Source organism: Argopecten irradians, chromosome 10 (genome assembly GCF_041381155.1).
Source record: "Argopecten irradians isolate NY chromosome 10, Ai_NY, whole genome shotgun sequence".
Taxonomy (NCBI): domain Eukaryota; kingdom Metazoa; phylum Mollusca; class Bivalvia; order Pectinida; family Pectinidae; genus Argopecten; species Argopecten irradians.
The window spans coordinates 29,258,986-29,274,658 of record NC_091143.1 but is presented as its reverse complement, the minus strand read 5'-3'; the positions used below and the strand labels follow the sequence as shown (position 1 = coordinate 29,274,658).

The window sequence follows — 15,673 nt, the reverse complement described above, 5'->3', positions numbered from 1 at the left end:
TTGTATAAAGGTTACCGACGTAATGACCAAAATCCAACGTCGCTACGACGTCTAACCGACGTCATGTGCCTGCTGGGAGTGGTGGTCACCTTACACGTGGTAATAAGGAAGACACCAGCAAATATAATACGACACTCGTTATATAAATTAATATTCTACAGCTCTGTATATTTTCTGTTTTTTGTTTTTGTTTTTTTTTCCAAAGGTAATTTTACATAATTTGACTTGTTTTAAGAAATTAAAGTCTTTTTGGTTAAGTAAGTACCTTTAAAACCTCAAGCTGTTATTAGGAAGTTGAAATATCAAGCCAATCCATGTTGAGTTGAATTAATGATATTGTGACTATCAATACTTTTGATGGGTATTCTGTTTATACGTCCAGATAGGAAAGTCAATATTTTTTTGAATCCTATAGGTGATAGTTATCTATATCAGGTTCTCATCCTCTTATTGGTCAAGACAGATAGCCAATAAAATCATTCGGATCTAGCATGAAAAGGCTGTTGTTGGACATAATGGACAGTTGGTGGACTTCTTGATATATTGAAAGGTCGTAGAGAGTTCATGAAGGTATCTCAATGACACGTAAATAATCGGTTTGTACAGAAAATATAAAGTCTGAATGTTATTCAAAGTTTTGATGGGCAAATATTGCTAGTTTATAACTGATACCATAGTAAAGCACACAAACTGTCGGTTTCTGACGTTGTGTATAATCCATTGTTATAGGTATAGTCTAGATGGAAAAGTTCCCCAGTGCGGATACACATTTATATGTTAAGAAGACATACGTACGCCAGTGAAATAAAACCGCTGGCTATAGCTTCGTCAGACTGAAAATGTCAGAGGTCTTGTCAATAGGTATATTTTTCGTCTATGCTTTGCTCGAAAACGTTAGTTTGATAATTAAAATGAACTACCAATGCCGCAACTGAGAAAAATCAAAGAAAAAAAATCCCCAGTTCTTTAGACAATGTGTAAAAACAAATTCAGAAATTCCATGGAGTTTAGATCACATAGCATATTTGATCTACATCTCATATATCACCTCAAAAGCGATTGGATTATGTTACATTCTGTATATAACTTGTTGTGTTTCGCAATCGATGTAACTTTATAATAAGTAAAGACTATTGATGGTATATGGAGTTTTTGTTGTGTTTTCCCATTATACAAACAGAGCACATCCATGAGGATTACTGAAGCAGAGTTAATATAATCTTGCTATTTATATACTTAGTTTATGTCTTTAATGAAGAGTATATTCTGTAAAACCGTTGTTATACCTAAATCTGTCCTACCCTACCCTACTATTTCATACATTATGTATGTGGATATGAAGGATAGGAATTTTCCATCCGAGGGTCACAAATGATGTTAACCCTGAGGCTCCAATTTTCTCTCATATCTCGACGTTTTATTGCAATTTTACTACTACGGTTTTCCGCCATTTTTGAATAAATTCGAAAAAAAAGTAAATGAAAATTGCGTGGTATTTCCAACGAAAACCTCGTTGTTTGTATCTTTTAAAGTAAACCCAGTCTAGTTTCCGAACAAAATTGTTAGAGTTGTACAGAAAAATAGTAACTTTATTGACGTTGTAAAATCACGAGACTGTATTGCATGGTTAGTCATGCAATACGGCCTCAGACATGAATTTCTTTCATACCTACGTGTGTAATACTGGCTGGTCTAGGACAATACACTCATGCCGCCTTAGGCTGTATTGCATGGCTACCCATGCAATAAAGCCTCGTGACGTCATGGCGCCAACAAAATTTTTATTTGCTTGATAAAATTTTAACATTTTTTTCACAAACTTGACTGGTTTTACTAAAAAAAATATGCAAACAACGGATTTTTTGTTGAAAATATCACGTAATTTTTTATGTATGAAAAATTGACTTTCATCCGCGAATTTCTTCGAATTCCTTTCAAAATAACCGGATATTACAGTTGTAAAACTGCAATAAAACGTCGAGGTATGAAAGAAAAATACTCTTTCATAAGTGGATATGAAGGATAGGGATATTCTACCCTCGGGATCACAAAATGTTGCAAAAAAACCCTCTGCAAATCTCGGGTTTTACTACATTTTGTGACCCTCGGGTAGAATATCCCTATCCTTCATATCGACATATGAAAGAGTCTTATAGTATTGCCTGAGACCAACCAGTGTTACATCTGAAGGTATGAGAGAATTTCATTACCACATTTAACATGATACATACTTGAACTCAGTGAGTTATTTTCAGATAAAGCTTTCCGTGTTCAAAATATACATCTAAATAACAAGTTTTAGCGATAAAACAAATATTTCTCGTTCTTATCGCAGTGATAAAAGCTGCAAAGTAAACGATTATTTCAAAATAATTCACTTTTGGATCAAAAAATGTTTTAAACATTCATGCACAAATAGGTAGAATTAATATGTTTATGCCTTCTGACCAACACGATCAAAAGACCAACGCTTTTATAACCAAAAAAGATATTATGGTGCGGCCAATTATAATAGGAATGTTGTAATATTGCAACATGCAAAGTGCTATTATCTTACAATAATTCCGAAGTGTGTGGCCATGAAGACGTCCCTAAGGACCTAATAAACACTTAAATAGGTTACGTTTGATATATGTATGAATTATAAACGTGGGTTTCAGCCTTTGGTGGAGTTTGATTATGGTTAATGTAATATGAAAAACCAGGTCACTATAGGCGAAGGCATTTTAGGAGTTTAATTACAAAACAACGATATTATATTTTTTGTCTCCGACTTCGGGCATATCATAATCTAATATTTATAGACCTCTAGCACTGAATGACTTTTGACACGAAACCAATCAGTCATGACTATATTCATTTGATAGTTTCGAACAGACACGATGGATGTTTTTTTAAATCCATTGCAGCGATAAGGTGAAATCTTAAAAGTGTTTTGTGACAGAATGAATACATCTTACTGATGTAAAATTGTTCCATCAGCATAATATCAATACAATATCATTACAGGATGATTCTGTAAAGTTGTCGTCATTGGCAGATTTCACACATTTCACTACATGTATATTTGCGGTCAAGGTTGACACCGGCAAATAAAATAAAATTATTGATAAGAAAGAAAACCTTGTAAGTTATTTGTGTTAGATATTGGCGGTGTAGGAACAATTCCTCCCACAAATTGGTATAAAAGAGAAAAATCGCGAAAGTCACACTTACAAAACAGCATTACTGAATTTATTTGCTATGTCTTACAATGAGAGCATAATAAGGTTGGAAAGTGTATTCACATTTGCAAGGAGACACAAAACAAATACATGATGCTATTGACATCAAAATTATGTAATTAATTATTCTGCAGTCTTCCGAAACACAAAAGCACCCAAATCTTGGTACTTTTGTATGGGCAATGTATTGAGAAAATCAGACTTTCACCTGGGGAAATTTGTACCATGAAGTAACATTAATGTGACACATTAACATATCACGTGATATTGAGGCCATGATAAGTCATGTAGGTGCCCGTGCCTAAATTGTAAAGCAGGAACACAAACGCTTTCTCTAATTCCAGGAAAGGGTATAATAGGAAGAAGAAAAAACTATTTGCGTTTTCGAAATCATAAATTGTAGAGGTATCGGTGCCTAGTGTAAACATACTTATTGAGGAATAATTAACATTTAATTTGCATAATGAAATAAAACAAAAAGCAGAAGAAAAGATATTTAGTAGTTAAAACAAAAATGAAACAAAAAGCTGCCAAGAGAGGTCAAATTTCTTGACAATCTCTGTTTGTTAATTTTGACAGGTTCTGTTCTTATATTTCTCGTCATTGATAAGTACTCTGCATGGACCAATCGTAATAATATAGATGTCAGGTGCAACCATTGGCTTAGGACTAATGCAATCTTCCTCCGTACAGCAAAACATGTTAAAAAACACGCTTACAACGAATGAATTGCTATGACGTAGTACTTTTCATTCCCCAACAAGGTTCCTATAATATGGCTGTAATAAGTGTATCACTAACTATGCTTATAACACGTTATATTCGTGTTCGACTTTATAAAATGCGTGGTTCAATAGATTGTGATCGGAACATTATAGATATTTTTTCTTCTACTTAAACAATTTAGCAGACAACATTTAGTAACACTATTGTATTCTAAAACGGTACCTCAAAATACGTCCATGCATCTGAACGATAGAACGGTATCCATGTTGTATTTATTTTCAAAGTACACACTTTAAAAAAGATTTAAATAATGATGAAAGGTACTTACGCACTAGCTCTTATCTTGACCTAAGTCTGTAAGCATCTTGTCAATCCCTCGAACAAAACATTTTGAGAGCGTATATAATTATTTTGCTGTCAAGATAAAAGAAGTTCAAACTTCGAGTTATTTGAACGACGTTGGCATGCGCACATGGAACATATGTTGTTTTTTTTAAAGAGAAGCACTAAGCAACATACTTTCTTAGGGTGAATGCCACTTGACGTACAATACACTGCCTCGCTTAAGTACAACTGAACCTGAGTTTGATTTTATTTTTACAAAGAGAAGATTTAGATAATAAAATACATGTTAACGCATTATGGTCAATCGGGTTAAACATTGCTATGCTATCCGTGCGTTAAAAACTGTAAAAGTAACACTACGTTATTGACCTAGGTCTAATACGAACAGCTTGTAAAGACTTTAATCTTACATATTTTGGCGCTGCTGGGTTTATGGGCGTCACAGATTGTACAGTGATCTAGATCGTTGAATAAAAGAACAATATCACTCCCATGATAACACCTGTATCGCATTAAAGGAATTGATTGGATTCTTCAATGATTGGGATCTAGTTCAAATCTATATACATGTGCTGTTTGCAAACACGTGGCACATTGTGTAACATTTTAGAAATGTCATTTAAGTACGATTTCCTTTCGATGGAATAATCTAAACATGTTAGGTGCAATTATAAGTTTTCCATGGAGAAATATGTATTGTTATATCGCCACTATCACAGGTCAGAAAACAATACTCTGCCAGTGTTAATTACGTAACACGGAACAAATCTTCGAAATAGCAACAAACTTAAAGGTCACGTGCATGCATCATATAGTTGAATGTTTGTTGGTCTTACATTTTATAGATATCTTACCTTATTCAGGAAAGATGAAAGAAATATGTTTCCTTCTCTGTCTTTTACAACGTCGAGTGAATTACTCGTCATTATGTCCAAACATATGCAAATGCCGGTTTTTATTAGATCTGCGAGAGCTTCAAACAAACTTTCCAAATGGTTTGTTTTCCAGACGCGTTGGTAAGATATATATTGGATAAGGCGATGTTTACTATCTGATATTGTATTTCACATTCCCCTTGCAAGGACCAATTGCTGCTAGATTTCATTTCGAAAACAAAAAAAACGTATAGAAAAACTTAGATTGAGTGTTAATCTTAACAAAATATGTTTCCCGGTTCGGGTGTTACACGTTAACTTCTGTTCTGCTTATAAATTCTGCAAGAGAATGTTACTTTTTGTCCCAAGCGACACTGTTAAGAACGATATATTATTGCTTGTGTTGACCAAATTTTGACGCGAGAATGCAGTGATTGATGGTTATATTTGTCTATACATATATTGAAGCCATATGACAGTAGCACATTACGGAGTTGGAAAATAAATTTAATGAAGCCAGGAATCTGTATAAAGTCAATGCTTTTTGTCGACAGAATTATAACCAATTAGCTAGAATAACGGCAATACCGAGGCGTTGTGTACTGGCCGACTGCTGTTCTCAGTCATTTAGGGTCTAACGTACTGTAACGACACCAGACCTTTGCAGTAATTTACAGTGACCGAATTGTTAAAAACACAATAAAGACAGCTTAAACACACATCGGATGACATATTCAACGTCAAAAGAGTGCCCAAAAATCAATTTAAACCAAACAGCCGCTGGTAGTACATCTTATAAACTCTAGTAAGCATAATGGCACGTTTTTTTGGTGATAAAAATATGATCCGAATTCTGTGGATTTACTTTCGTGAAATTAACATTTGTCAGATTGTACAAGCTACAATACAATTCGCAAGTCAACAGTAATGCCTTAGATTAGTTATGGTGCATACACTTTTAATGAACTTAGTTACATAAGTGTCACTAATAAGTTATATTTAGGTATGTCAGATATTATTTAATTCAACAGGGACAATGACTTGAACTGACATTCAAAGAATCGCATATATATCGTAAGAGCAAGACTGAGTTCTAGGAATGATATCCACGATAAATTTATGTGCAGTCACAAAACTGTATCACGGTACCAGTCATTCTTAAGCTTTTTGCACTGTTGTCATATTAAAATATCACACAGGGGTGAATGTCCGTATAATTGATACCTTATCAATGATATACATCTTAACATGACGTTATCTGTGATAAAACATCTGTTACGGTGATTCAGTCCCTAGAAACGAGGAGCTTTATAGTCTGCATTTGCAATTGATATTTCCTCGCATCAATTTCTAGATACCGTACACAACCGTCTCTAGGACACCAGGTATTGAAATAGAATACAGACGAATATCACTGCTTCTATAGTTTCAGAAGCAGAATAACTCCTCCGAGTAGAATAAACTTCGGTCCTCACTTTACCTTCAAATGGAAATACTCCCTGCTCAGTAGGATAAATTGCCTTTAAAAGTCTATCTCTGAGAAAAGGATGGACATTTCTTAGTTGCTAATGCATACATATTTTTCACAATGTGAATATGTATACATGTAAGTTCCCTATTGAAACTTATGTTGTCTTAACATAAAAGCTAAGTTGCGCGTGCATTCGTTCGATGTTTTAAAAACATTTGTTCGATCACTAATCTGATTAAAATACAGATCCTTATTTTCACTACGCTGGATAAGAGGATCTGTGAACATCCCATTAGGGGTGACGTCAAGAGGACCCTTTGAAATGGATAATCCAATTGGCAATGCCAGAATCTTGACTGGGAACGAAATAGTTTGAAAAAGCTGTCCAAATTATGTTCGTGTTTGTAGTCATATGCCCGAAGCGCACAACAAAGCTAATTGTGTATGTATACTGGGGCGAAAAGACATTTTCAATTGATGTTGTAAGGTGTGGAAACTGCGTTTGCTCTGAAGTACACGTGGTATAAAGGTCATCTGGACGTGATCCCTTATGGAATATTGTCAGATCCTATATTGAACGGAGTGGTTATAAGGATCTGTGTTTTAATCAGATTGTCGATCACTGATACCAAATTATCAGTTTTGTGACAAAGTTTTGTTTCGATCATGAAGTGTTTGTCCTTCTTATAAGTTAAGTCATGGGCGAAATATGACAATACTTCATAGCATCATTACCTAATACATATTGTATACAAATATATGTTAATGTAAAACGTTGATGTCAAAAGAGTCATTTGCATAATTGAACAATAATGTCTGTTAGACAGAAATGACACGTCACTGCTTCCATTCACGTGAGATCGTTCCTACAACACTCCTATCCCATCCCCGTCCACACCACACTACCACCTGCAATGACGTAGCACAATACATTTCGTCAAACGCATAGTGGTACGTGTAATACATTAAAGCATGTTACCATATCAGAAAAGAGCCAAAAGCGACAAGGACATTCGTATTGAAGTCGTTAAGTTCTAACACGCACTTTAATAGTTGAAAAAAATATGATTATATGGATTAATTAATAGAATAATTGAATAAATATTTTTCGAATTTATATCCATTAATCTCTTTATAATTCTGGTTTTAGTAATCGAACCATTTAAATTGACGTCTTATGCTACTTTTATACAAAATAAAAAATATCAGGAGAATTAATACAATTACCAGGTATGTATCGTTACTATATCATACATTACCATTGAATCACGGTGCAGTTTCGTGAGATAGCATCACGCGTTTGTTTTAAACTAAACAAACAGTAGCACGATAACAAACAATAAATTGTAGTTTGTTTTTCTAATGCTTTGAACATTATATAATGATACAAGTCAATACATGAGGTTGAATGCCCGCATAAGTAACCTGGTGTCAATATTACACATCTTATCATAAACGTATCGGTATTAAAACGTCTGCACGTGCTTAGGTTGAGTTGATACAAGCGTTAGGCGATATGCGTAATGTTCCTGCTGTGTAATTGATATTTCATTATACATCGTTTCCTAGCTATTACATGCGTCTCTGGAATACCATGCTTTTATATACAATTCAAAAGAAAGTGGTGTCTTGAGAGAGGAATGAATGTCGGTTTCGCAAATAGTGATGTTATTCTCTGGGGCAAAATGCGTGTAAATTATATACCATTATGTAGCATTGGTAACGCGACTGTTTCTCGAAGTGCTTGGGATTCATAAATATATTATCAGTTCAATTGCTTAAAATTTGATTTCGTATATTTCCCTTATGAATCGTAAAAATGTTAAGTCATAATACCCTTGTTTGTATAGCTAATTCGGCGTGTACATTCATCATAAGCTTTGATCTCCATATTATCGATTACCCATTATTAATATTTTAATGGTGTTTAGCTTCAATCATATTACAATAGTGCTTGTCCAACCGACAGTAATAGGTAACAGATTACATCTAGTCATGCTAGCAGGCTCATCTGAACCCTATTTCATATATCACGATACATCATAAATCATAAAAATGGTGATGTTGAGAGCGATGATATAAAAACCAATTAAGTTTCTTTCTGAAAATCTGGTGTACTTTACACATTGAATTTGAGCAGATCCTCAATTGCACTATATATTACGGTCTCTCCCTTATGTGATGTGAAACTTCGTATGCTTCCTGCTTTCGTTTGTTGGGAGACTGCGGTATGTTCATGCTGTGTATCCTTGTAACAATGCATTTATGTAACTCAATGGACCACACTGCGAAAGAACAGCAACTCCATTACATTACACTGACAGAAAATATACAAATTATTTTTGCTGAAGGTAAAATAGGTGGTGAGTTTACCAATTTTACACAGCGATTAATAATATGACCCAGGGGCATTGAATTCCGCGAATCAAGCATATTTTTCATTTCATGATGCATTATTTTCACTCAATGCCTGAAAAGGATCCACATTTTGATATTAGAATAGAAACTCAAACATGGTATTACTCACTGGATTTTCTTCCCGCGGACCATACTCCGTTGTTGGTAATACGAACGAAACTACGGTATGTATATTCCGTTCAGAATAATATCAAAAGTCCCTGGACATCTTCCTTATCAGGAGGTCGTTTGTCTTTTGATAACCGACATACACCGTGTATATTGATGGTTCTTAGTAGTAAATTATATATCTAGTAAGTAAAGCAGGTCATAAAAGCTTTAATGCTGATCGATACCAACAGACTCATGTCTCATAACTGTAGCGTTTCAATGATGAACTTACACTGGCCGCAGTTTTCATGTAAATAGAATAAGCTAACAGAGATATCAGACGATACGTCTTTGTCCATTGACCATTGCACGTACGAAATAAAACTGTCTCCAATAAAACTGCCTCCATAGTGATCTAAGCGTTTATTATGTATTCATGTGTGTATTGTGATACAGACAAACAATACTAAAATTCCGGACGATGTTATCCGGAAATCGAAAGTAATTAATTAAAAGGGCATTCCCCATTTAAACAGACGCTTTGGTCTAGGTCTATGATATGGATGGAAATTATGACTGTTTCATTGCTCCAGTATGCTGTAAATCCATTAAATACCTCAATAGTCATTTCCTGTTAGTACAGATATTCCGTTTCTGAGACCAAGTTGTTATTACAATGCAGGACAGTTAAGCGGCAATGCACCATTTACATCGTCCATTTACCATAATCCCACCTGATTTGTTATTCCTACAAGCTGCCAATATGGGAAGAAATTGCTATTTCCACTGCACTGCATGCATGATTTATTTCCTCAATCGTTCACGTCAAATACAATCCCTTGTTAATGATAACATCGCCAAATCGAATTTATATGACGAAAGCATCCTTTTTACATGATTTCGGTAAAAAGTATTTTGTACGGAACGCAATGTTATAATATTTAATATGCACATTAAAATATTTTTTTTGTAAAATCGGTATCTAAGAGTTCAAAAATTAAAAGATTCAGTGATTTTTATTACATAAACACAATGATTATCACATATGAGGTCAGGACTGTTTTAATGTATATGCACATTCTAATAAGATAGAGTATTTCTTTGAAATTTGCAGTGAGAGTCCGTAATCCGAATTGTTCCTTCCATGATACCTTTGTCGTCTAGCATCTGCAATGAATCACATTTTGATTCAATATTACGATTCGAGTCATCTCTATATGGTTGAAGGAGTCGGTGTTGTTTTTGTCAATCATAAATTGGTAACTAATATTGCACTGTACAAGTGTACGTGCTACACTATTCTTATATATACACTCCAGTCTTTATATAAATCGCACTTACACATTGTTAATGCTAGGTATGCAGTTGGTATACCATTTGCTGACGTCCGTGTTATACATGTACTTATTTCAAAATGAGTCAGTCTTCTATCACGACGATTAAAGGATAATTCATTTTTAGTCCCGAAGGCGCAAAATTCTCATCTGGATAATAATTTGTATTTGGCATACATTTCGTTGCCATATTTTGTATTACTAAGATTCAAGCGAATAACGAATTCACATAATGAACAACGAATGGCATCTATCAGTCTTCTATCACGACGATTAAAAGAAGCATTCATTTCTAGTCCCAAAGGCGCAATTTCCTCATCTGGATAATAATTTGTATTTGGTATACATTTGGTTGCCATATTTTGTATTACTAAGATTCAGGCGAATTACGAATGCACATAATTAACATATTAATGAATAACCGAGTATCAGGTACCATGCGGTATCAACATAGTTTTGATTAGGGTATTTGCGTGATGTAAAAGTAGATATTTCGTTGAAGTGAGGTCGAGCTGTCAAACATTATATTATAATAAGATAGTTATATTATCTCGAATCGTTCTATAAGTAGTCCACAATTCATTAATTATTTGTAAAGCTATAGTTTTACAATGATAATACGCATTGGAAAAGTATAAATGCTTATCTATCAAATGTTGGATTTTTTCTCGGTTTTGTGTAGCTACTGAAAATGTCCAAGTATCAGTTTATACGTGTTGATGTGTTTGCGTATGAATACATTCATTATTTATCCTTTAAGGTGGTAGTCTCACATTCCCCAAAATTTTCCTGTCGTTCAATATTTTTCATATTTGATTTATGAAGTAAATATGTTGTTATGCATCTTCTGTCAAAGTTTCGAAGAAATTGAACCATCCATTTTTTCTAAATAAATATTCAAATTTGCCATTTTTGAGTAGATTCTGCACATGATAAAACAGCATTAGTCTGTACTAAATCTGCCCTGTAAATGTAAATGAAAATAATTAACAAAATGTTCTACGATATATATATTGTTTAATTGATGTGATATATATCAATCCTTTTTTGAAGAAAATGCTTTACTTCTCGTCATAATTAATTTCTAGTGATCATTTTTGGAGGAAATTAGGTAAAAAAGACGCAAGTAAATTACCTAAAATATTCTCACCAAAATGAAAATAAATCAAAATTGTGAAGTTCAATTTTTATAGAAAAATAACAGACTAAAAAGTGACAAAGTTGCTTTTAATCAGTCAATTTTCAAGAAAATTGAACCACAATTTGTCAAGATAGAGCATTTTTAGCACCAAAAAACCTTCATTTTTCATTGAAAAAGACGGGATTCACAATAGAGTTATCTCCCCTTATATGTATACTTTTTATACAATCACTGCAGAATTTTCTGTTACAATATAGCCTAGATGTCAATACTTTTAGTTTTAAAATCATTAACAATGTTTAATTAATATATATTTACCAGAAAATAGCAATTTAAGATTGATAGGATTATTTGTGTTGTTATTTTTCAAACTAATAAAATAATTTATTCATAAATTCGAACTTCAGAAAAGGGGGTATTAATCAAATCGCGGTCATTCAAATGCTTGAAGAGCTTGGGGCACTGTCATAACTCAAGCGTCTGTATGAAAAAAATCATGATCTATCTCCCTTACCACGAGACTACATTCATGAGCGGAGTTCTGCACATCGCAACCAAAATCATGTTGATTTTTGACCTTATTACAACCTCAGAGATACGAGTTGCCGATTTGAAGAACCTTAAAGTAATAAGTTGATTTTGTCTCTTCATCACCATTTTGGAATATCAGCATTGTTTTTGTTTAAACAATTGTCTATAAAAACGCGCACGTCTTTTGTAACTTTATACTGATTGATTGAAAAATAAAAAGTGAAGCTAAGGGATAATTATCAAAATATTTAAAATAGTAGTTAATTGAATAGTTGTCAATATGTCTACGCATAGAGAATTGTAAGTAATTCAGCAAACTTATAATGTCTTTCCATGCAAACGTCAGTTGAAGGATTGAGCAATATTACAGATATATAGTTCTGCGAAACTGATGAAAGCACCTATGCAATAAAGTTTTGAAGTATGCATTGGACAGGTACGTTGTAGAAGCTGTGAATGATACCTCTCAATGCGATAGTGTTGTTTTGCTTCCTTTCCTCATTCATATTTATTATAACGATACACAGACTAAGTTTCATTGGTTTTGGAGGTTTATATCTAATTATGTAAATAGTTGCTTTTATCAAATACTAACCAGACATAATCAACAGTCAACTCATTAGGACGGTAAATTATACTAAATATTACATAATTAGTTAATTATATATTAAAACATGTTGATTAGGTATCAAGGTTTGTTAGTATAATTACAATCGAGCAAAATGATATTCCTCTAACAGCGTAAATAACGGTTATTGATATAAGTCATCAACAACATCAAAGGTATTTATATTCCTTTGATGAAAGGTAATTACATGTATGCAACACTAATTGGAATTAACTAATTAACTAACTAATTAATTGGAATAAACCAACACACTTAAGAACATGTTTACTTATTTGATAATGAAACTGCCCAAATATCAAACAAAGCATGGAAATGATAATGATAATAACGGTATTAATAGTGTTTGTTTGAAGTTGATATGCATTCATCAAAAGACATGCGATAACTGATATGATAACTTGTGCTTTAGTTTAAACTCATAAACCGAAATAATTAAGAAAGATGAATAAACAACTCAATAGGTTTCAACCATCTGTTGTTTTCATACGGATATTAACCACACACTACATTGCATCTCTTACACCTATAAGATCAGACATAATTATATTTCGGGGTGTTATAAACCAATATACACAATCAGTCATTTACCATATTAATGAATACTAATTGTCGTTTAAACATGTTCTGTACCGGAAGTTTTGCTGTAAAATATTACGGTTTACTTTACATGAAAGCGTTCATTTACTTCAAACTCGTATTACGCTAACATAATGTTGTACAAGACGCGTATAGCAGTATGGCATTCACTATTTATAATCTCCATAATAAAAAAGACTGAATTGTCTCTCTGCTAGACGGCAATTTTGTTGTTTCCGTTCGCATAGAATCACGTAATTGGAATTTGGAAAAAAATGATGAACAAGGTACTGTATATCAATAAATATTGACTCGCCAAATTACTTCAGATCTTGCAATATTAATAATAACTTCGACTGTACTCATTAAATGATAAATGTCTGATTGTTAAAATATAAATAATAACATGTTAAAAATCATACAATGTGGTAAGTTATTATAAAGTTGTCAGACTTACCTTGCTATCAATGGTATCTTAACATCTCTAACAGTAACATCAAATAAGACGTCTGTATCCCTCCTCCAAAATCGTAGTAATCACAGAATGCCTAATAATATACCGATTTTCAAGGCCAAACTTCAAGAATTAATTGATTTAAGACGTCTGTGCAAACAACAATTGCTTAATTGTAAAAAGATTTTTGAGTAAGTTCCTATTTGTTAAATTTAAAACTTGTTTTCAACAGTTTCCAGAGTTCAACCGCTCTATCAATTGGCAATATCCATTCAAATAAACAGCAAATGTAAAGTCATGTTTTCATGTCTGAGGAATTTCAAACCGAAACAGACATCTATTTAGTGGCGTTTTTAACTTCCTACAAGCTAACTGTACATGAACTGCACACCCTAATAATTGGGATGATGCCGCAGACCATCAGCGGATGTTAGACCTGCTCCATACAGAACACCTGTGGAGGGCTGGTATATCAGTGCTACACCTCACTCAGAATTCACGGAATGTTAACTGTATTAACCAAATACTACTGTAATGAACACGTACGTAATTAAACAAAAATGTAGCTTTTCAGCATCCAACTCTTGTGGGCCAGTATCACTTTACGTGCAAAACGCCTAAGTTGCAATCTTCCTCGATAACTAACATTTTTGAAAAATGAAGTAAGAATCAACTCATGGAAATTCTAATCATAGAAAGCACGTGAGAACGTGAAATTGCATGGCCTAGCTTTCAATATCACATTCATCGTGTCGTAAAGGGCAGTCGCCTATGGGATTGCCCACTTGCACAATATGTTCTGAAGCAATTTTTGAAAAGTTTGAACATGCCGCAAATCTTCCCACAAATAAGAAAAGTACAACTTAAGTACATGTTGCCCAGCATTTTACCCTATCATTGTTTGCACATATCACATCCGTTTATGTAGAATATTTCTTTGTATGCATGAATGATTAATCATTTATGTAATACACATACTGATATATGATAATACAATATTGGTTTTGCCCTCCTGTTGTACGCTGATGGAAAAACAATGTAATCAATCAATAATACCTGTTGATGAAAAGAATGTTTAGATGATTAAAGAGCCAACGTATATTTTGTCTATGGGAGTAAGCTACAGTGAGATATCAAATGGGCTAGGTATAGTACCACAGTTCCAAAAACAAACATGTACTCAAAAATACAATTAATGATATAGTCTAAAAGGCATTAATCTGAATAAACTAAGCAAGCAACAAACAATTGTGCGGTAAAGGATAAACGCGAAGTATTTAACTGATTTTAGTATAATATCATACAGTTGTTTACATTGTTGGTTCGTTCTTACAAAGTAGCTATGTTCCTACATGGTGACGAAAGATCCCGAAACATTAGTGCCTGTGACAAAAATACACCTTCCAGACACATTTAAAGAAATTCAATTTATTTAAATTAATCAAGGTTTACACATTTAGAGAAATTCAATTAATTTAAATTAATCAAGTTCACTTTAAACTATACAAGTTTTGATAATTAACGCCAAATTATTAAAGATATTATCTATATATGTGTACGAATCTTACGCATTTGATAGTGAATGTATGAGGGTATGTGTCATATATACCTTATAGTGTTATGTTAATGACAAATAATTGGGAAACACTCCAAAAACCAAGAAGAAGAAATAAGTTCCAGAAATGTATATGTACTTTAAGAATTTCAAATTATATTCTACACTAAACAAGGTTGATAATTAACGTCGAAGTATTATAGACATGTGGCCTCTGTAGAGGGAATCGGGTATGTTAAACAATAATCTCTTTTAACAGTAAATCATGCAGTATATAGTTATGATGTCACAGGAGAGAAATTCGT

The 15,673-nt window shown here is 33.3% G+C and overlaps 1 protein-coding gene across 1 annotated transcript in view; it reads right to left on the bottom strand.

Annotated features, from left to right (window-relative positions):
• The window catches only part of LOC138333587 (cephalotocin receptor 2-like), an 84,967-nt gene extending 70,898 nt beyond the window's left edge, over positions 1–14,069 (bottom strand). Inside the window, exon 1 of the mRNA XM_069282051.1 lies at positions 13,817–14,069. The gene's annotated coding sequence lies outside the window, so the exon portion shown is untranslated. The remainder of the gene's footprint in view (positions 1–13,816) is intronic.
• Positions 14,070–15,673: the final 1,604 nt, after the last annotated feature.